The sequence below is a fragment of the Schistocerca americana genome, chromosome 6, assembly GCF_021461395.2.
Source record: "Schistocerca americana isolate TAMUIC-IGC-003095 chromosome 6, iqSchAmer2.1, whole genome shotgun sequence".
In the NCBI taxonomy this organism is placed as follows: Eukaryota; Metazoa; Arthropoda; class Insecta; order Orthoptera; family Acrididae; genus Schistocerca; species Schistocerca americana.
The window spans coordinates 515,727,590-515,750,773 of NC_060124.1; positions in this window are offsets into that span (position 1 = coordinate 515,727,590).

The window sequence follows — 23,184 nt, forward strand, 5'->3', positions numbered from 1 at the left end:
TCTTTGCCTCTTCCCATTTCGGAGCACAAAGTGCAGTGAAGATTGGTGCTTGTATGTTTATTAGCATTTTGTTCCGTAATTCATTGTAGATCTGTAGTACTGGCTATACACAGTACGAACCGCCACTATTAGGAGGAATATGGAACTGGTTCAAGCCTGGCAAAAATAGAAAAGAGGTCGAACGAAAAGTGCAGCGGATCTGTAACTTAACATTGTTACGTTATGAATCATTACACAATAAATTCTGCAATCTGATAAAAACTGAAGATCATCCCCGAGATGAGGAGATTCTGTAACAATGGCATGCAAAATTTTGGTTTCGACTACAATACAGATAGAGATGATGCACGTGGTGAACAGACGAGCTGATGGACCAAAACCAGCGAGAGTTTTTCTAAAACGTGATTGAGATGTTGATTTTTAGGGCCATCATTTTGTTAATATGCAGACGTCGAAAGAAGAGGTCACATGCAGCAAACCAAATTGATGGACTTGTCATTTTGTAACATAGAACTACCACAACTATGAGTGCTCAGTTCTGTACATCTCTTGAAGCCAGAAATTGGTTGAGTGTACACTTTACACGAGATCCTATAGGTAATGAGTTATTTGTGGACAGAAAAGTATCAGTTCTGTCTTTTCACTCAAACCATTTTTGTATTGTATAGCTTTGAGGACAATTACCGTTCCATTTCTAGAGTACGCAGAGATATCTGTCGCTGATTGGACGTGTTATAAGACACCCTTTACCATTTCAGATCTGTCAGCACATAGTTAATTGTATAATTTATGATTACTTTGTTCATATTCCGATCTATACTTCCTCATTTGCTACTTCGATTACGTACATCATGTAAAGAAGAATAAGGTATCCCTCAGTTAATGCAGCCGCAAGGTGAACTTCATGACGTAGTAAGCAAGGTTACGAACTTTTAATCGATATATAATGCTGTATACACTTAGTGCCTACATAAGAGCCAATGAGCACACGAGAAGAATGGGAAACCTGTAAACCACTCATGAAGTCTAGTACCAGTTGGTGAAATGTGTTTGTTAAAAGCAATACGTATTCTGCTGCAAAGACGAGTAATATTTTGTAAAGTATTTTCTTTTGTAATAATTAGCTAGTATTTTTGAACGTGTATGTACATTTTATATCGTAAACTTGATGGGTGTCCATTGTAATCAGCCGTTCCATATTTTCCATAAATATTTCTGACACCGTCAGCTTGGGGGCTATCTATAGTATTATGAACAGTGAACAAATTTTGAGCCACTAAGGTCACTAAAAACATTTATTATTGGATATCCGCTGCCATCTTTGGATCTATGTTTATATCGTTACAGCATAGATCTGAAGATGGCAGCAGAGAGTTGTCGAAATCGGTCATCTATATGAATAAACGATTTTAGCTATCTTGGCAGTTGAAAATTTCTTCAGTGCTCATAATTCTTATATTCTGTTTTTACGTAGCTTCCTTTCGCAAGGGACTTTAGCTATTACATCTGCAGCACATTTGTCCGCCTGCTTAGCTGGGTGGTAACGTGTTCGCCTCCCATGCAAGAGGGCCCGGGTTCGATTCCCGGCCGGGTTGGAGATTTTCTCCACTCGGCGACTGGGCGTTGTGTTGTCGTCATCATCATTTCATCCCCATCACCGGCGCGCAAGTCGCCCAATGTGGCGTCGAATGAAACAAGTCTTGCACTTGGCGCCAGAACTTCCCCAAATAGGGGCCTCCCGGCCAACGATGCCATACGCTCATTTCATTTCATTTCACTGTCGCACATTTGCGCAGATTCACTGCGGCTTCAGCTAAATGGCGTCTCTGCCCGAGGTCTTTGAGGAGTGTGTGGCTTAGCCAGTGTCTATCAAGGGCATGATACCCATACGTTGGCAGTCTCCGTTGGAGGAAAACAAGGCGTTTTGCATCAGTGTATTCTGTTTGGGCTGCTCTGGAAGGAAGGTGTGATTTGCTCGTTAGTGATATGCAGTTGTAACGAGTGTTGCTGCCTTAAGATATACCGAGAGAAAAAGACGAGCCATTCACGAAAGCAGAAGTGGGGTTGTACTGGCGAAGTGATAACACTGAAGAGCCAAAGAAACTGGTACACCTGCCTAATATCGTGTATTGTCCCCGCGAACATGCACAAGTGCCTCAACACGAAGTGACATGGTCTCGACTAATGTGTGAAGTAGTGCCGAAGGAAAGTGACACCATGAATCCTGCAGGACCGTCCAAAAATCCGGAAGAGTACGAACGGGTGGAGATCCCTTCTGAACAGCACGTTGAAAGGCATCCCAGATATGCTCAATAATGTTTAAGTCCTGGGAGTTTGGTGGCTAACGGACGTGCGTGGTGTCACATTGTCCTACTGGAACTGCCAAAGTCTGTCGGGATGTACAATGGACCTGTATGGATGCAGGTGATCAGACAGGCTGCTTACGTACGTGTAGCCTGTCAGTGTCGTATCTAGACGTATCAGGGGTCCCATATCACTCCAACTGCACACGCCCTACACCATTACAGAGCCTCCACCAGCTTGGAAAGTCCCCTGTGGACATGCAGGGTCCGTGGATTCATACCTGCAGACATCCATCCGCTCGATATGGGCGACCAGTCAACATGTTTCCAGTCATCAACAGTCCAATGTCGGTTTTGACGGGCCCAGGCGAGGCCCAAAGCTTTGTGTCGTGCAGTCATCAAGTGTACACGAGTGGGCCTTCGGCTCCGAAAGCCCATATCGATGATGTTTCGTTGAATGGTTCGCACGATGACACTTGTTGATGGCCCAGCACTGAAACCTGTAGCAATTTGCAGAAGGGTTGCACTTCTGTCACGTTGAACGATTCTCTTCATTCGTCGTTGGTCCCATTATTGCAGGATCTTTTTCCAGCCGCAACGATGTCGGAGATTCGATGTTTTACCGGACATTCACGGTGCACTCGTGAAATGGTCGTACCAGAAAATCCTCACTTCATCGCCACCTCGGAAATGCTGTGTCCCATCTGTCGTGCATCTACTATAACACTACGTTGAAACGCACTTACATCTTCGTAACTTACGTCTGTAGCACCAGTAACCGATCTAACAGCAGTGCCAGAAGCTTGCTGTCTTATATAAGCTCGCCGACCGCAGCGCCGTATTCTGCCTGTTTACATATCTCTGATGATGGTCGAAGTAGAGAGGATGTAAAATGTAGACTGGCAATGGCAAGGAAAGCGTTTCTGAAGAAGAGAAATTTGTTAACATCGAGTATAGATTTAAGTGCCAGGAAGTCGTTTCTGAAAGTATTTGTGTGGAGTTTAGCCATGTATGGAAGTGAAACGTAGACTAAAATAGTTTAGACAAGAAGAGAATAGAAGCTTTCGAAATGTGGTGCTACAGAAGAAAGCTGAAGATTAGATGAATAGATCAAATAACTAATGAGGAGGTATTGAATAGAATTGAAGAGAAATTTGTGGCACAACTTGACTAGAAGAAGGGATCGGTTGGTAGGGCATATTCTGAGGCATCAAGGGATCACCAATTTAGTATTGGAGGGCAGCGTGGAAGGTAAAAATCGTAGAGGGAGACCAAGAAATGAATACACTAAACAGATTCAGAAGAATGTAGGTTGCAGTAGGTACTGGGTGATGAAGGAGCTTGCACAGGATAGAGTAGCATGGAAGCTGCATGAAACCAGTCTCTAGACTGAAGACCACAACAACAACAACATATCGCTGTATTAGAATAAGCATGCCTATGTCAGTTGCTTTGGCGCTTCATTATTTAACCAACATGTAAAGCACCTCTCTGTGCACCCATTCTGCAACACTAGATAACGTTTCTTCTATACGTTGCGACCGGACGAGCTGTACTGGAACAGTGTCGATGTTTAGGCTATATTTTCCAGTAGGTAGCAGAGCGACGCTCGTGGTTGCGAGCAATGTGGATCAGGCAGTGTTTTGTTCACATATTATTCCTGACTCGTGACCGGTTTTAGCAAGCCCACATGTCATTCACCAAAGAGAGTTTAAATTCTGTATGCCTTCTCAAACATATATTAACGAATTGGTCTTAATGTGCCTGTAGTGAGAATAGCAGCCGTTTTGAATAACATTAAGAGGTTGTAACTATGTAAGACCTTTCTAGTTTGAACTACAACAATACTTATAAAGTTAACGCAAATCTCATTCATTTATTTCAGATTCGTACCTGCCACAAGATTAATTAACTGGATTACTAATTCTATCAGGTAACAAAAGCGAGGAGTCATGAGATCAGAAATGGTAAGTTACCTGGAAGCTTCGAAACGGCGGCTGTTCGACATTTTATTTTCTGGTTTGCGGTACTGTGGTTATGGTAGGTCATTTTAACCAAATATAAAAATTTGTTATATGAAACAATGAATCTAGGTTTCTGTGTTGCTTATTATTATTGTGAGAAGGATTTGATTTGGATCCAGCAACAGGGAAGTTAAACAATAGGTACTACTAAAGTGCTATTAATATTAAAGAAGGTGTTACGTAGCGCTAAACAGGGGATTCAAAAGGTCATGTGCCAAAGTAGGAAGTCCATATTCGTGATTGTATAGTCTCGGCACATAGGACACAATCGTATTCAGGGATATGATAGGGTCGATTATTCGAAGCAAACTAGTCTAGTAAAGGGGCTCTAAAATTTATTCCTTAAGAGCTATGAGCACTTCATCTTCGATACTGCGAAACAAATCTCGTCTTCTGCAAGCCCTGGTAGTGTGGACCAAAACAAGAAAGAATTGTCGAAGCGACATGGGCTCTAAAGTGCGTACCTTAAGGCTATGAGCACCTTCACTATCTTTGAAACACATCTCAGCAAGTAAATTGTTTCGAATGATGGATCCTCTCAAATTCCTGAATATGACTTTGTCCTATGGGCAATGACAGTTGAATCACCAGTGTAGATTGTGACATATATGACACGAAAGTTGTATCATCCTGTGCAATTAATATAATCTTGTAACTGAGAGTAATCAGACAGAATTGTCTTAAACTGGGCCTGAGGTTGGGCAACAAAGCGTTGCAGTTAATATCGTAAGTAATATCCATTCAATACACTGACTCTTTACAAGCTTTAGGTCTGGTTCTGTAAGAGTTGGATGGACCAGTGTTAGGGCGATTGCCAAGCAAAAACTGACACATAAAAAGAATGAGACTCGCGTAAAAGAATTGTCAGCAATCTGTTCGTGCAGGTCGGTGATGCAGGTAGAAAGATATCGAAGCAAAAGAACAGATACAGCTTTAGACAGAAACACAACACCGCGAAGTGAACATCGCAGTGAACCAACTTCTTGCGAAAGAAAATTGGACTGTCCTCAGAGTCCTGAAAATGGAAGGAGTATTACGGCTTAACCTCCCTTTGATAATGAGGCCATTAGAGTCGCAGCTGAAGCTCTAGGAGTGGGGAAGGAGAGGGGTAAGAATCAGCTGGGCGCTTTTCAAGGGAATCGACCAAAGGAAATCTGAGGCCGGGGATCTGCATTAGCTAGCAAAACTGCTGGCGGTGGGAGTTTGCAGAGGAAATGCTGTGCTCCTCTCTAGTTATGCTGTACAGTACTTTCTTCTTGCGGAAACTGTTTGTGATAAAATTAAACAATTGTGTCGTTTTTGTAGACACAAAGATCTTCATGTATGTAGCGGAACTGGCCTTTCAGTATTAATTGACAAATCAGTGGGCGATTCCATCACTTTTAACCGTCGCGTCTTCCGTAAGCATACCAGAAGAAGATTACTATGATTTTTTTCTTTCAGATTTAGTTTCAAGTGCCACTAAGATTACCGGAAGTGGGTGCAATTTTTAAATTGGTTTGATTAATGTGCGCCAACGTTTTGCTTTCGATGAACAAGAAAAGTAAGTTTATTTACATTACAGTTCGAAAACGTTTTGTTATGTAGTGTGTGGTATGTTACCGTGAGTCATTACTAAAGAAATCCATTGTACCCCACGTTCCGTAATTATTGTTGCTTTGTTTCAGCTCTTTGCACACAGTGTGCCCCTTTGGTAACTGGGTGGTAGTGTGTAGTAAACTGCTAACGAACACCGAAATATTCAAAGAAAGTGAGAACCGCTGTGAAATAAAGTAATGTGCCTAAAACGTAGTAACGAGACTATTCTACCAAAGTCAAACAACAATAATTGTCGCTATGGCCAACATGAGATTAATGTGACAAGAAAAGTTGAAAGAGCTGCTATCGGTTTGAATGTGCAAAAGATTGTATTTCGATATTATGGTTACAAAAGTGGAGGGAAAACACCGTTTTAGCGTGTACAGAAAACCTACCCGTAAAGACATTACTGCTAAGTCAAAGTCTTAGCCCTACCCGCCCCCCCCCCCCCACCCCCCGAGAGAACCAAGGTGCTATATTTTCACCCGGTGATTAATAGCTTATTAAAACTGCCTTTAAGCTAACAAGGGAGGAACAAAGAAATCGCTGTTATGAAACAAGTTGCAGTAAGCAACTGTTATCAAATCTCAACAGTTACTAAGTTACTACAGGAAACTGAAAAAAAAAAATGGTTCAAATAGCTCTGAGCACTATGGTACTTAACTTCTGAGGTCTTCAGTCCCCTAGAACTTAGAACTACTTAAACCTAACTAACCTAAGGACATCACGCACATCTATGCCCGACGCAGGATTCGAACCTGCGACAGTAGCGGTCGCGCGGTTCCAGACTGTAGCGCCTAGAACCGCTCGGCCACCCCGGCCGGCGGAAACTGAAAGACGACATCTTAAAACCAATGGCAGAACGCTGACACGTGAATGGGAAAACAAGAAAATAACGTACATGCCCGTAGACTATAAATTTCTATAAATGATGGCTTTCAGAAATTATTACTAGACCATTTCACAGTATCAATTTGTGTACAGCGCTTAAGACTAACGGTATAATTCCCCTCAGACTGAGTCACCGTGTAAATAAAAAGATCTTGAAATTAACGGCAGCGGACGTATTTAAATTAAATTGTCAACATTGTCCAAAAGTGTAAGTAGATCTAATAGCAGGACGTTTGAGATACACTTCAATGAGCACGGTTCAATTCACAGTTATAAAACAACGGTTGGTCAACATCTCCTAACATCGAATCACGTTGTTGGATAAATTGTCATGCATTTAGAATTACTGCACATTGGGCTGGCCGGAGTGGCCTAGCGGTTCTAGGCGCGCAGTCCGGAACCGCGCGACTGCTACGGTCGCAGGTTCGAATCCTGCCTCGGGCATGGATGTGTGTGATGTGCTTAGGTTAGTTAGGTTTAATTAGTTCTACGTTCTAGGGGACTGATGACCTCCGATGTTAAGTCCCATAGTGCTCAGAGCCATTTGAACCATTTGTACTGCACAATGAACCTAAGTGTCACCTCCGGACAATGTTGGAGGAAATTGAAATCTTCACACACGTTTGCAGGGGCCAGGAAACGAACGGATTTATTAACACAACATTTTTTGTTTTTTTTAGAAACTTTGAAGATTTCCTCCAGTCCTCTACCTCGACGCAGTGCTCGCATTATAACAGCCCCGTTCAACGAGTAGAGACAGCGGCAGTACATCTCCTCATACACCGTCCTAGCAGCAGGCTGGCGTGCGGACTGGCTTCCGCACATGCGGTGTAACAGCACGCCGTACAACGCCAATATGAAGAATCAAGTGGAGTTAACTATAACAGTCACATCTTGTTCCCCGTAACTTTGCTTGCTGCGCGTTCTTCCACTTTTATAATTCACTGTTGTACACTTTTCATGTTATTTTGTTTCAATGTTTTACATTTTTAAATTTAATCCTCTACTTAGCAGAAAATCTGTTATGGCGTCTCGTACCAGTCGTGTCTCTCAGACCCGTGTTGTTTCAGCTGACATAAATTGACGCTATTTTGACGCTATGATGCGAACGACTTTCGAGGTATAAATACTTTCAAAATAATTTTATTTATTTAAAGTTTTAAAAAAACACCGTTTTTATACTTTTAGTGTGGCTTTTATTCTTACTGAAAATATGCGTAGAAGAATTTTCCAAGCATACGGGTTTGATGCACTTCTAACATGTGATCTGATTTCTTCTACCTTTCTTCTCTACAAAATACACACACTTTCTCCAAGGTTTAGCTAGTGGTTTCACTGCACTTCCTTGTTCCGGTGCTGCTAATGAATTCACTCACTTCTTAGCCCCTACTAGTTGCTTTCCCACATTGATGATGAAATTACGAGTCACATTTTTATTGGTAGCCAGCATCATCCAAATTATGTATGCATTCATTACACTTACATCGATCATGTTGAAGGAAACCACCAATGGACAGCGCCTTGTTTTCCTCTTCATAGTATCAACGCCACACTTTCTGGCATTGTATGTCATTATAACTTAAGTCTTATTTGCTTGTGTTGATGACACCGTTGTTTGGTGATGAAGAGAGTTAAGGACGGTAATAACTATGTTTACCTTAGTAACATAAAAGGCTGTCGTCAAATTGGTTGAGAACCAGTAAAGTAGAATATTCTTCACGTCCTTTAGGTGTAGTAAAATCGGCAGGCAGTTTAGCTTTGTTTTTTTGAATAGTACCGACTAACGTCAGATCTTCTGAAAAAACAACGAGGTAAAGTGAGAGATGTAAAGAAAATTATCACAGGGAAATATTTAGGTTCAGACTTTTCAGTTTCAATCACCAGGGTTTCCACAATATTCTCTCCAAGTCGCACGTCTCTGATTTCTTCCTCCTTCCGCAAACACACTTTCATCTTCCAGCAGTTATTGCACTATCACAAATTGCCCAGACCTTTGTTCCGTATCTACCAGGTTTTTCTGGGCTGAAATGTCGGAATGGACATGTACCAGGTTTTGATGGGCTGAAATGTCGGAATGGACAGTGACCTCTAAATGTGACCATCTGTTCATCCACGGCCATGCACCGTCCTGGAATGTAGGCATTCTTAAAGGTAATTTCCCACATCTCAAAAACTTCAATGATTGGTTCCAGTTTTTCATTTGACCTATGTTCACGTCGGGCTGCTGCATTGTCAAAGCGTAACATTCTCAGAATAACGTGGAAGCGGGTGTGAGACATAATTTGATTGAACGATTGTCCGCCATTCTCAACACTTCAAAGCTGACGAATATCTTCATTTCTTGATAAGTCGAGTTAGGATCAGAACTCCAAGAAACTTTTTCATTTAATGCATATCTATATCCACCCAGTCCTTATTATCGATTCGACCTTCCTTGTTGGTCCAGTTACACACAGCGTCACATAAGGCAAGATTCTTCATTATGACAATCCCTAATCGAATAACTTGTAGGTCGCTAGTCTTCTTTCAATAGATCCAGTTTTCTCCTCCTACCAGATGTTTCAGCTTGAGGAGCTGTAGCTCACATTTCATTCCAATTACAAGAAAACAATAAGTCATACTCCACAGAATTTGCACTAAATTGTTCTTCTCCACATTCGTACAGGCATTCCTCATGACCACCATCTTCGTGTAGTTCTGAGTTTTCAGCGACACCTGCCTAATTATCATCATCACTGGAAGATGCACATTCACTAGTTTGGTTTTCAAAATCAGAAGACTGCTCCAACAGCTGTATCTCCTCATCTGATACTTTGTAGAACAGACAACTGTTATCCACAAAAATAAACATGTGCTTATGACAAAGAAGACTGTTAAACCCTGAAAGGGTAACAGCACGAGTCAAAAATGACAAATGAAGTAAGAGACGCTGCACAGACAGAAGTCTGGTTGTTGAAAAATTGCTTCTAACCTCACGGGTCTGCGAGGCCCGTATGGGAAGAAACGTGCAACAACACTTTAACACAAAGCTATTGATAAATTTTTATAATTTTTTTCCAAACTTTTGAATATCTTGACAAATTAGGAAAAGTCATCAAATTTGATTGAAAGAAAATGTAGATTACTAATAGAGAAGGTATTAAATATGACGGATGGGTTTCTGCATCCCGATGGTAGGTAAAGGGTTAATAACACTTCATTCAGTTATGGTTACATTACATACTTCCACTTTCAAAATTTTGCTATTTTATGTCGTATATTATTTCTACATTCAATGTTCTACATTTTTTATATTTCATTGGGAAATTTTAATCATTTTATTACCATTTGAATCCAGGAAGCAGCTACATAACACTCATGTGCTGATCGTACAAATCTAGCGGCCAACCTTTGAATTGTTTCTGTGCCTTATTTTAACCCCACCAAACACTCGAGCAGTACTCACGAATGTGCCGCACAGGTGCTACAATTTTGTGGAGCCTCTTTTATAGGTGAAACACACTTTCCTTAAATTGTCCCAATAAGTCGAAGTCCTCAATTCACCTTATTCCTTACCACCTTCCTTCCAATTCATAGTGTTTTTACAGTGTTACAGATACATATTTAATCGATGTGACTGTTCAAAATGGTTCAAATGGCTCTGAGCACTATGGGTCTTAACATCTATGGTCATCAGTCCCCTAGAACTTAGAACTACTTAAACCTAACTAACCTAAGGACATCACACAACACCCAGTCATCACGAGGCAGAGAAAATCCCTGACCCCGCCGGGAATCGAACCCAGGAACCCGGGCGCGGGAAGTGAGAACGCTACCGCACGACCGATGTGACTGTGTCAAGCAGCATAATGCTAATGTTGTATTCGAATATTATGGGATCGTTTCACGCACCCATCTGTATTAACTTACATTTTTCTACATTTAGAGCTAGGTGCCACTTATCACACCAATTAGAAATTTTGTCTAAGTTGTCTTGTACTCTCCTACACTCACTCAGCGGCGACACCTTCCAGTACAGACAGCATCATCAAGAAGTAACCGCAGACGTCTTCTCACCCTGTCTGTCATATTACTTATATGTTCACAGTACATAAGTGGTCCTGTCACATTTCCCTGCAACACTCCTGACAGTAGCCTTGTCTCTGATGATCACTCGCCGTCGAGGACCATGTACTGGATTCTGTTACTTAAGAAGTCTTCGAATCACTCACGTAGTTGGGAACCTATTACGTATGCTAGTACCTTTGTTGACGCTCTGCAGTGCGTTGCCGCATCAAACGCTTTCCAGATACGTAGGAATATGGAAGCTCTCGTGGAGTGACACCGCGTGACACTTTGCATGGTGATTCGTTTGCCCCATGGTTATTTTGACGGCCGCGCCGGTACTGTGAGACAGCAGTGGCCCATGTCTGCTCGTGTTGCACAGTTCCCAGTTTCTTATCGACGGTAAAGGCCAAATTTTACCAGTGTCCCAATTAACATATGTACACGAAATAGATTGTATCATAAAATAGCGTGAGGTAAAGACATCACTGCACACATAGACATAGATTCAACCCCTTTGCAGCTAATCTGCTGACCATCTGGGCATCCTCCAGCCAGTAGTGATATCTGACGCTCTTTATACAGATGTGTACCCAGAGCTATCTATTCTAGATAGTAAAATTATGTAGAGAATATATCCAGAGTTCCTAATGCATTTCTGTATTGTCCAGTTCCCAGCTGTCACCCGAATAATTGAATATAGAATTAGAAAGGTTAATGTGGAGACCAATACTACCAGTTTATGACACTGAATTTTAACTTCAGTGTATCACTGTCAGTATTTCTTCACATGCAAAGCACTCATAAAGAATGTGATATTGTACCTGGACGCGAACATAGGTGGATGGTAACTTTGATCTTCGTAAGCAGATGGTTCATTAATTTGCTTAATGATACAGGGTGTACCGCTGTTAATTGCAGAAAGCGATTTGGATTAGGTACAGGGCAATAAAAGCAAAAAGCTTGCAGTAAGCGCGGGTAAGCATACAACCCGTTTCTGAGATAATTACTAATGTGCGGTTATGTGCTGCTACTGCCTTCAGTATCAAATACTGTTCTAGTTACTACAAAAGTCTGAACGAACAGATACCAGACACACTATATATATATATATATATATATATATATATATATATATATATATATATATATATATGTCTTGATGACGCAGTGATATCTTCTATGTAGGTGCACTCACTCGTGCAAACTTCTACGTGACTCTCCTGAATAGCTGAGAGAAAATAGCGGAAAATGGACAATGGACACTATCTCTGTAGTGTTTGGCATGTGTGTATTTTGGCTGGATGGGAAGGGTGCTCAGATGGCTGAGGCGCTGGTGTGGTAGCTCAGTTTGTGTGGCCATAGGGCTGGCTGCCCTCTGTAATAAATAATCTGACTGAAGTATTCAATGACGAACTCGAACGGTTGTCTGTGACGTCTGCCCAGATCAAATGACGAGGAAGATAACAAAAAAAAAGAAAAAAAGCGTTTAATGGAATCAGTCTAGCGAAGGTTCAAGTACTGACTGAGATCTGAAAATTTCTCTTTTAGTCTGTTAAAAATATATTTGATCTGTAAAATTTTAGAATAAAGCCCCAAGTAACTGGGCTCAAATTTCATCCATGGCTAGCAATTATGGAAGATGCATGCTGGGGACCAATACATTTTGATGCTGATGTAAGAAGACATCTAATGCGCCATTGTGGTCCTAGATGGATAGTTCAAGCAGGGCCTGTATTTCACCCTCGAAGAGCATCTTCACTTTCTGGATTTTGGTATCTGGAAACACCTCAAATGTAGATTGTACAATACTCTCTTTGAAACAGGTGGAGAAATACAGCAGTGAATTACACAGGGGTTGGTCAAAACTATGGAAACATCATAGGAAACGCATAACTGAACATAAATCCTGTTGGGGTGCCAGTGGAAACATCTCTATGTTTGCAGGGTGGTGTTTCGGACTCGTAGGGCGACTTCCAGTACTGATAAAACATGATTAGCAAGTTAACATTTATTGAATCCTTGACCCCATTTCAGAAGATGAAAGTGCTGCATGAAGATCCATGTACCAGCGTTAGCGTTGTAGTCAACTGATTCTGCCCCACCAGGCACTATGGTAACTGGAAGTGCCTGCAGCAATGGTCAGGGAGGCAGTAATCACGATATTAGTATGGGAATCACCACAAGATACACTGGTGTTGAAGAACCTCAGTATCTCTATCAACGATGTGATAGGTGGCAGGCACTGTGAAGTCTCATGAGTAGCAGATCTTTGTTAGTGGGATGTTGTTATCTTGGGAATGGCAAGCAGCATGTTCACGAGAAGTTCAAAAATGGTTAAAATGGCTCTGAGCACTATGGGACTTAACTTCTGAGGTCATCAGTCCCCTAGAACTTAGAACTACTTAAACCTAACTAACCTAAGAACATCACACACATCCATGCCCGAGGCAGGATTCGAACCTGCGATCGTAGCGGTCGCGCGGTTCCCGACTGTATCCACGAGAAGTGCTGGAATGTCTGACACATGAATGTCAGTACATCTACATCCATACTCCGCAAGCCACCTGGTGGTGCGTGGCGGAGGGTACCTTGAGTACCTCTTTCGGTTCTCCCTTCTATTCCAGTCTTGTATTGTTCGTGGAAAGAAGGATTGTCGGTATGCCTCTGTGTGGGCTCGAATCTCTCTGATTTTATCCTCATGGTCTCTTCGCGAGATATACGTAGGAGTGAGCAATATACTGCTTGACTCCTCGGTGAAGGTATGTTCTCGAAGCTTCAACAAAAGCCCGTACCGAGCAACTGAGCGTCTCTCCTGCAGAGTCTTCCATTGGAGTTTTTCTATCATCTCCGTAACGCTCTCGCGATTACCAAATGATCCTGTAACGAAGCGTGCTGCTCTCCGTTGGATCTTCTCTATGTCTTCTATCAACCCTATCTGGTACGGAGCCCACACTGGTGAGCAGTATTCAAGCAGTTGGCGAACAAGTGTACTGTAACCTACTTCCTTTGTTTTCGGATTGCATTTCCTTAGGATTCTTCCAATGACTCTCAGTCTGGCATCTGCTTTACCGACGATCACCTTTATATGATCATTCCGTTTTAAATCACTCCTAATGCTTACTTGGTTCAAATGGCTCTGAGCACTATGGGACTTAACATCTGTGGTCATCAGTCCCCTAGAGCTTAGAACTACTTAAACCTAACTAACCTAAGGACATCACACACATCCATGCCCGAGGCAGGATTCGAACCTGCGACCGTAGCGGTCACGCGGTGCAGACTAGAGTGCCTAGAACCACACGGCCACACCGGCCGGCTAATGCGTACTCCCAGATAATTTATCGAATTAACTGCTTCCAGTTGCTGACGTGGTATATTATAGCTAAATGATAAGTGAACTTTTTTTCTATGTATTCGCAGCACATAACACTTGTCTACATTGAGATTCAATTACCTTTCCCTGCACCATGCGTCAATTCGCTGCAGATCCTCCTGCATTTCAGTACAATTTTCCATTGTTACAACCTCTCAATATACCACAGCATCATCCGCAAAAAGCCTCAGTGAACTTCCGACGTTATCCACAAGGTCATTTATGTACGAGTATATTGCGAATAGAAACAGTCCTACAACACTCCCCTGCGGCACACCTGAAATCACTCTTACTTCGGAAGACTTCTCTCCATTGAGAATGACTTGCTGCGTTATGTTATCTAGGAACTCTTCAATCCAATCACATAGTTTGTCCGACAGTCCGTATGCTCTTACTTTGTTCATTAAACGACTGTGTGGAACTGTATCGAATGCCTTGCGGAAGTCAAGAAACATGGCATCTACCTGGGAACCCGTGTCTATGACCCTCTGAGTCTCGTGGACGAATAGCGCGAGTTGGGTTTCACACGTGTACTCTGTGTAAAATCGAACTGTTATCCCATAATGATGACAGAGAAGAGTGCTTCAATATGACCAACTAAATTGAGAGCTGATAACCAAAGTATTTCTGGCTGTGCGTGGGAAGAAATGATGTGAGGTTCTATTACTTATGACCAAACGCAGCCTTCTTCTTAATCAGTGGTCACCATTCCTCGTTCTGAAGCATTTACCTATTTGTTAGAGGCCTTTACTGCACTGTCAAGTCTCTGAAATGCATCCAATGTAATCCTTGTTGCTTCACATAACAAAAACTAACAAATCTCTCTCTCTCTCTCTCTCTCTCTCTCTCTCTCTCTGTCTGTGTTGACATTTTGCTGAAAGTGTAATTTAGCTTGATGACTGGTGCCAATATGCCACACAATGTGTGTTCATGTACGTGACGTACTTACAGAGTTGGTTGTTTCTTATTCTGCAGCGTAGGTACGTAATCACCTGTGTCTTGCATCTTCTGTGGCTGTTCTAACGTGAACTCAACAACAATTTAATTTCTTCCCCTATTTTTCTTCTGTGGCATAACAACGCAGATGGTAGGTATGCCTGTAGAATGAACTGTTGCATTTCATCACTATCAGCATCTCGTGACAAAGCAGGTTTGGCACCCACCATCCAACTGTGTCATTTATACGCCTAATTACAACGGCTAGTATCTACACTAGTTCTTTTTCTTTCCTTGCTGTTATTCTTCCCAAAAATTTTGATGACAGAACCCATTATCAGAGCACAAATTGTATGAGTTTACAAACCAATGTAAATTAATTTCCACTGTGAAACTATTTATTCAGATTATGCCGTTCACTCTTCTGAACATTTCGTATTTTTTGTTACTGGAAATAATGTATTTCAAAAGTAATAGTATTTTAAGTTTTCGATCTTGAAAGCATCCTTAGACACATAGTGAACTAATAAATATATGCAGAAAAGTAGATTATCTCTAAACTGCAGATCAGTTTTTGCTTATACCAATGTCATGATTATTTTTGCTCAAACCTAATTAATTCCAAAGATATAATTAATTAAAGATTTCAACTAACTCAGTATTTCAGCTAATGTTGTGACCAAACCACAATAAATTCCTGGACTATGTTAACAGACTATTCAGGGGCTAAATTTTCGGAACCCAACTACCCCAAAACATATATGTAATTACCATAATGAAGAATTGCTTGATTTTTAATACAGAAATTTTAATAATCAATATGGATGGCATACCTAAAAATCAGGAAGTCCCATAGTGTAAGCATAACTTGGTTCTGTATGTTTTAGTGGCTTCTGATTGTATCAGTAATTAGATAAAAAACCTGACAGTGATTAATATATGTATTTAAAAAGAAATCATTTGACCTAGGAAAATTTCAAATAATAATAAAATAATCAAAATCAAATATAATTCCTATATCCATGAAAGACATGCCTTTCCGTGATTAAGCTTCTAGTTTTTCTTGAAGTTAAGTCTTGGTGAGTATGTAACTTTCTGGAAATTCAGTATTTTCTACACTTTGTGCTCTAGCGTTGTTTCTTGAACTAGCATCGGAGTTATTCAAGGAAATGAGCAGTGTTAGAATCAGTGACAGATTTAACAATTAACATTTTTAAACAGGCCACTGCACCTTAACGAACTGTTATCGCCATTCCATGTGCCTTGTAGGCTATTTCTGGATGTGCTACAGGAAAATTTACTTTCTGTGCCAATTAATTCATGATTATCATCCTTCGGTGGAATACAATGTGAAGTTATCTGTCAAATGGGGGTACAAGGAGAGCTGCGTAAACATTTTTGATCTGTAATGAGGCCTGGGCTTTAGCGGTAGGAATTAGACTCCATAAATAGACATGCAAAGTGATTTCGTGTGAACATTTGAAAAGAACAACTGGACTTATTATTTATTTGGAGATATAATTCTGTCTCCATTATTTTCAGGTAAAGGACTGGCGGCGCATCTACCGAGAGGCTACATTAACATACAGGTAGGTTTCCCTTCTATCCTTACGAACCGTGCGGCATCCTCAGTACGTTGCAAGTGCCACACGTACTCAGAAAAGTTGTCTGCGTTGCTGTATGTCCATTATGTATGAGCTAAGTGAATTCGAACGCAGGCGATATGTTTGTGCTCCTAAGGTGGGTGCCTCCGTAACCAGCAAAAGTGATAAAACATCAAACTCCAAGTTACAAGGCGGATGAAAGTGTGTGTTGAGTGATCCTGAGAGACGGATACTGAAGAGGATTGTGATGGAAAATAAGAGGAAGACAGCTGCAAAAATCACTGCAGAACTGAATGTCGCACTCGCGAAGCCTGCCAGCAGCAAAACGACATGAAGAGACCTCCATAAACAGACAATTGCAGGACGAGTTGGGATTCCAAAACGACTCATCAGTTATGCAAATGCCCATAACAGGAAGACGTGGCGCCAAAGCCATAAATCCTGGGCTTTAGAGCAATGGAAGAAAGTCATTTGCTCGGATGATTCTTGTTTCACGTTGTTTAAAACTTCTGACTCAGTTTATGTCCCGAGAGTGAAACATTGTGGGGGTTCTCTGATGATTTGGGCAGCCACATCATGGTATTCGATGGTCCCCATGGTTACTACGCAACATCACGTCACTGCCAAGGACCAGGTGACCATTTTGGATGATAGTGTCCATCAGGTGGTACAGTGGTTGTTCCAAGATAACATCGACCCTTGTCACACGGCTCGCATCGTGTAGGACTGGTTTTGTGAGCACAAAGATGAAATTTTGCATCTCCCCTGGCCACCACATTCACCCATATTATTTAGCAATTGTGATCTTCTTGGCGAGGGGGGGGGGGGGAGACATACAGGCCAGTATTTATCCATTGCGAGACGACTGGAAGCTGTTTTGAATGCCAGCGGGTTTCCTACAGCGCATTATACATTGTACCTGAAGTGTCGGCAGAAGTGCCAACACCGTGTTGTTTGAGGAAGCCGAAATGCACGCTATAAGCTCACGCAGGATAGCGTGTGGTCTGAAACAGGACACGTAATGAATGCTATAAAGAAAAGTACGTAGCTTCTGGAATACTTAACTTTAATCCACAATTGTAGAACATCGCTCTTGATGATACAGAAGTATTATAGCAATTGAATACGGCGCCTTGCTAGGTCGTAGCAATTGACTTAGCTGAAGGCTATGCTAACTATCTTCTCGGCAAATGAGAAAGTCTTCGTCAGTGTCTGTTGCTAGCTACGTCGGCTGTACAACTGGGGCGAGTGCTAGTACGTCTCTCTAGACCTGCCGTGTGGCGGCGCTCGGTCTGCAATTACTGACAGTGGCGACACGCGGGTCCGACGTATACTAACGGACCGCGGCCGATTTAAAGGCTACCACCTAGCAAGTGTCGTGTCTGGCGGTGACACCACAGTACCATGTAGTATTTTTGGTGTTTTCTTATCTCTGTCCATCTTCTGCCGTACTTTACAGAAAGCAACAATGAGGAAGACTGCTAGTTTTGAATCTGGACACCAGTTGCATTAAAAATGAACTGTGATAGTTTACTACTACACTATATGAAGTACGCGTGAATTTTGAAGCTGAGTTACGAAAAAAATGAGGTTTATCAGAAATTGGAGTCAGAATAATTTGCTTGTGTTGGTTACAGCATCCTTAATCTCATGTTAACATCAAACAGGATATTCTAGACTGTAAAAAACAGGTAAAAGCGTTTCTTAATGGCGTACTACACATCGCATGTGTGATTTTCGTTGTAGTATCACATGCATACTTTTATTGCGCGTAATTTCCAGAGTTACGTTGTAAGTGGTGCACATGTTATACGAGGGTAAACCCAAAAGTAAGGTCTCCCATTTTTTTGTAGGTACATAACTCTGTTTGTGTGGCAGTTGCTCACACTGTTATGAAGAGTGCTTCACACGCGGTGTGTAAACATACGCACGCCGCGCTGAGGCGCTCAGTCTTGACTTGGCAGCCGTTGAGAATGGAGCTCCGGTTGGAAGTTACCGCCAAGTGCGAACTGCGAACAGTTATTTGGTTTTTGAACGCAAAGGGCACTGCGCCGATTGAAATCCATCGCCAATTGACGGAAGAATATGGTGAGTCGTGCATACATCTCAAAAATGTTCGTAAGTGGTGTAGAGAGTTTGCAGCTGGTCGGACTGAAATTCACGACGAACAAAGGAGCGGGAGACCGTCAATTTCTGAGGAGACAGTGTTGAAGGTTGAGCAATGCATGCGCGTAGACTAGCGGATCACTCTGGATGATATCTGCACGTTGGTTCCTGAGGTTTCCTGAAGCACCGCTCACAGAATTTTAACGGAAACGTTGAACTCCCGGAAGGTGTGCGCAAGATGGGTGTCACGCATGCTGACTGAGGACCACATGCGGCAACGAGTAGATGCTTCTCGAGCATTTCTTCACCGCCTTGCAGCCGAACAGGACAACTTTCTGGACTCAATTGTCACGGGTGACAAAACCTGGGCATACCACTTTACACCCGAAACCAAGCAACAATCACGCCAGTGGCGGCATCCTTCTTCGCTAAAGCGGAGGAAATTCAAACAAACGCAGTCTGCCAGTACAGTCATGACAACCGTTTTTTGGGATCAGAAAGGGGTATTGTTGGTCGACGTTATGCCCACTGGGACCACAATTGGGGTTAACAGGTGCTGTGAGACTCTGAAAAAACTCTAACCAGCAATTCAGAACCGGAGAAGAGGAATGTTGAGCAAGGGTGTACACATTCTCCATGACATCGCTCGCCCACACATCCCCCGGTAAACCGTTGCTCTCCTGCAACAGTTTCAGTGGAACATAATCACCCATCCACCCTATAGTCCGGTGACTTTGCGCCCACTGACTATCACCTGTTCCCTAGGTTAAAAGATCATTTGGCCGGAAGTGATTCAGCTCCGACGACGATGTGAAAGAAGAGGTTCATAACTTTATGAACAGCATGGCGGCGAGCCGGTATGACATGAGCATACAAAAACTGCCACAGCGTCTACAAAAATGCTTCGACAGAAATGGTGATTATGTCGAAAAATAGCTAAATGTTCAAGCTGTAAACTGATGCAAACCATTGTAGAAATAAACAGGTCTATGTACTTATTAAAAAAAATGGAAGATCGTACTTTTGGGATCACCCTCATAGTTTAAAAATAAGGCTTCTACGTTGTAATAGTGAATCCACAGATATTTTCTCTTTGTATCTGTAGTGGCTGAACATCAATGTAATCTTGCAGTTTAAAGGCTCACGTTAGTCAAGATGTGATAGTGCACCCCTTTCTCTACTCGAGTTCTCTGAGAACAGTAGACATAGCCGTAAACAGTTTTAGTTCAGAAGACGCGCACTGTGTAGGAGAGCACATCGTTCCTGGCTTATGTCCAGAGGCCAAAGACATGACTAACGATCCGTCGAGGGAGAGAGACCAAAAGAAATGGAAAGCTGGTACCTGGGAGCAAAGGATTATTCGTCTGGTAAACAAACTGCTGTGTGTCACACGTGAACATCTCTTTCGGCGTGCGAGAGAATGAATACATGTACAAAGAGGGAGTACCGTCATGACATCGAAAAAGTACCGTCGTAATTCCGAGGAAATGTCGACAAGCGCCAATTCCATTCCATGCTTCTAGACGTTGCACTGATGGAAAAGCAGGATAATGTATTGCACTTGTGGACTCGCTTCACTGATAAAAAACGACTTTCGTGGACTTCCACAAGATACTATAAGTTCACAATGACAAATTGTGCTTAGATGGTTGCTAATATTGCAAGAAAACTGCTCCTATAGCAAACGGGATGAATTGCTTCGTAAATATGAATCCTTTTTATCTATTTCTTTTCCATATCATCAAGTGTAAAGGAAACTTTACTGCATCAGTACTGAGTATTCGATGAAACTGAGCAGCTGCAGGTTTCTGTGAATATGAAAAAGTGGTTAGTCTTTTCCCGGTATGTGATTGACAGAGATTGTTTGAGAGCAAGTCAAGAAGTCACGTGCAGCTTTGGACAGATATGTCGTTCCCAACTTGCACCTTATTGACACGCATGCCAGCATATGCAAGGTTGTTAGCATTGTAAGTGGGCTGCTTCTGTGTTGGCAGCGCTGTGTAGAGCTTTCCATTGGATCTATGACTGCGCTTTCTTTGTAAGAGACTCTGTGGCTGGTTGGACGCGTTGGAAGTTAATCGCCAGTAGTGTTGGTCAGTTGCAAATCAGTCGCCAGCAGTGATGGAGGTGAACGGCCAGCAGTGATGGATGTTAGATGTGAGAAGTTAGCATTGATGGAGGGTAGAGGTCTAAAGTTTTAGCGTAGGCTAACGATCTGTACATGTTCGACCTGGAGATTAAATATTATTCATGATCATATGACGATTTATGTTTGTGTCTAAACTGGATGTCACATTATTAAGGTAAAAAATACATTATTTGATTTGCAACAAAATTTTTCCTTTGCTAACTACATGCCTCTTAGTAGTTAGTGGCTTTAGTAGTTGGAATCTTATTTAACTGGCAGTATTGATGCTCGCTGCATTGCAGTAGTTCGCGTAATGAAGATTTTTGTGAGGTAAGTGCTTAATGAAATGTATAGGTTATTGTTAAGATTTCTTTTTAGTCAGAGCCATTCTTTTGAATTAATTATTTGAAGTCAGGTTATCCTTTTTATGAGCAGTCAGACTGCATTGCGCTAGAATATTGTGGGTGAGTGTAGACATGATAAGAATAAGTAAAGAGAAAGTAGGTTCTCTTGCATTCAGTTTCACTCAGCAGTTTAAGTAAAATATTTAATAAAGAAATTTCAGCATGCTGTACAGAGGTATTCATAATTTACTCCATTATTTCAGAAGATTACTGTGCAATAGCTACAAGACATGCAGGGAATCAGTGGATCAGTCCGTAGAGCATCTTCCCAGGTTCTGAATTTTCATTGCAGGTGCTCAGTACAGGCCCTGCTTGTGATGCCGCAAATGTCAGTGTGGGAGGAACAGCAAGTGTGTGCATTTCGTTGCTGACGAGGAAGACATGACAGCAGCGCGCTTTGTAATTCTGCTTTCTGTGTTGTCTATATGCAGGCGCAAACTAATTTGATTCGGCAATATGGAGTGGATGATTCGCTTACATCAGGGATAGTCGAGAATTCTGTTCGCGATCCATGCCCTGGCATGAGTGCCATTAGCTCTCAGCTCGGCGCACACTTCCCCAAGAGCCACGCCACACTGCCTGAGCACAAGTAGGGGGATGAGGGGGAAACTGGGCAATGGGCCACATTTAGATGGCAGTGCAGTCGCAAAATACATGCGACTCACCTTTACATTTCACGTTTCTCAACAACACAGACCACAAACAAAACACATGGTCAGTGTTGCTTAAGTATTTTTGGCACGCTGAAGATATAATTTTTATCTGGTACAAACTGTTGGCATACAGGCAATTCCACATATTATAACACATGGATTGCCATATGATCCTGACGTTTTAGTTTCACTATCGTAAACAGATCTTTGACACACATATCTTCATCTAAATATTACAGCACTTTTGCAGCTTCTTTGTGGAGACATGGAAACTCAGAAAAGCAATGTAAACGGCGTGGTCAGTGTTAATGTAAAAAGATTAGTGTTTTAATATGGGAATTACCTTGCAGATGAGTCATGAACATTTGTCATGCAGAGGTGAGCTTTCAACTGAAACAGCAAATGGTCTCGAAAACAGATGTAAGACTGGCAGTGTCTTCAAAATGTACAGCAAACTGTCCTTGTAATTCTATCAAGGCCACAATGAATTCTTCAATCCTTGCGTTCTCTTTGACACCAGTGAGCTCAGAGAACTCGACTCTGTTTGTCAGAATGTGTCACTTCTGCAACGCGATTTTCTTTTTACACGGGTCCCTATCAAATCAAAAAGAAGTTCTTTCTCATGTTGCACTGTTTTACTGTGGGCAATTTTCCGTTATAACCACTTAAAACGCAACCGGTTCCAGATCCAAATTTTCTTCATCTACTCTTTTTCCCTTCATAAAATCAACAAAAGCGAGTTTTGTGTTGAAAAATCGTTCCAGGCATGCCCCTCGAACTAAACAACATACTTTATAGTAAAAATGTACTGAAGTCTCCATACCTATAGTTCATTTCCATCGAAAACTTTGAGACTTCAGTAATTTTACTCTTTCTACCAAAAATTTCCCCAAGCGCAGCATGCCTGCAAATTTAGCACACTGTGCTTCTTAATGTACATAACATTGAATCTTGTCTGTCGACCGTTGTAATTTTTTGCTTTTTTGTTGCCAACTGAATCTTTAATTTATTCTTCATAAACTTGTAATGTAGTTTCATATCAAATTTGAAATACTCGTCGAGTAATTTAAATTAACAATTATCATTGCTCTCTTTGTTATTCCCAATCAATTTTAAAGGTTTGTGAAGACAGATCGC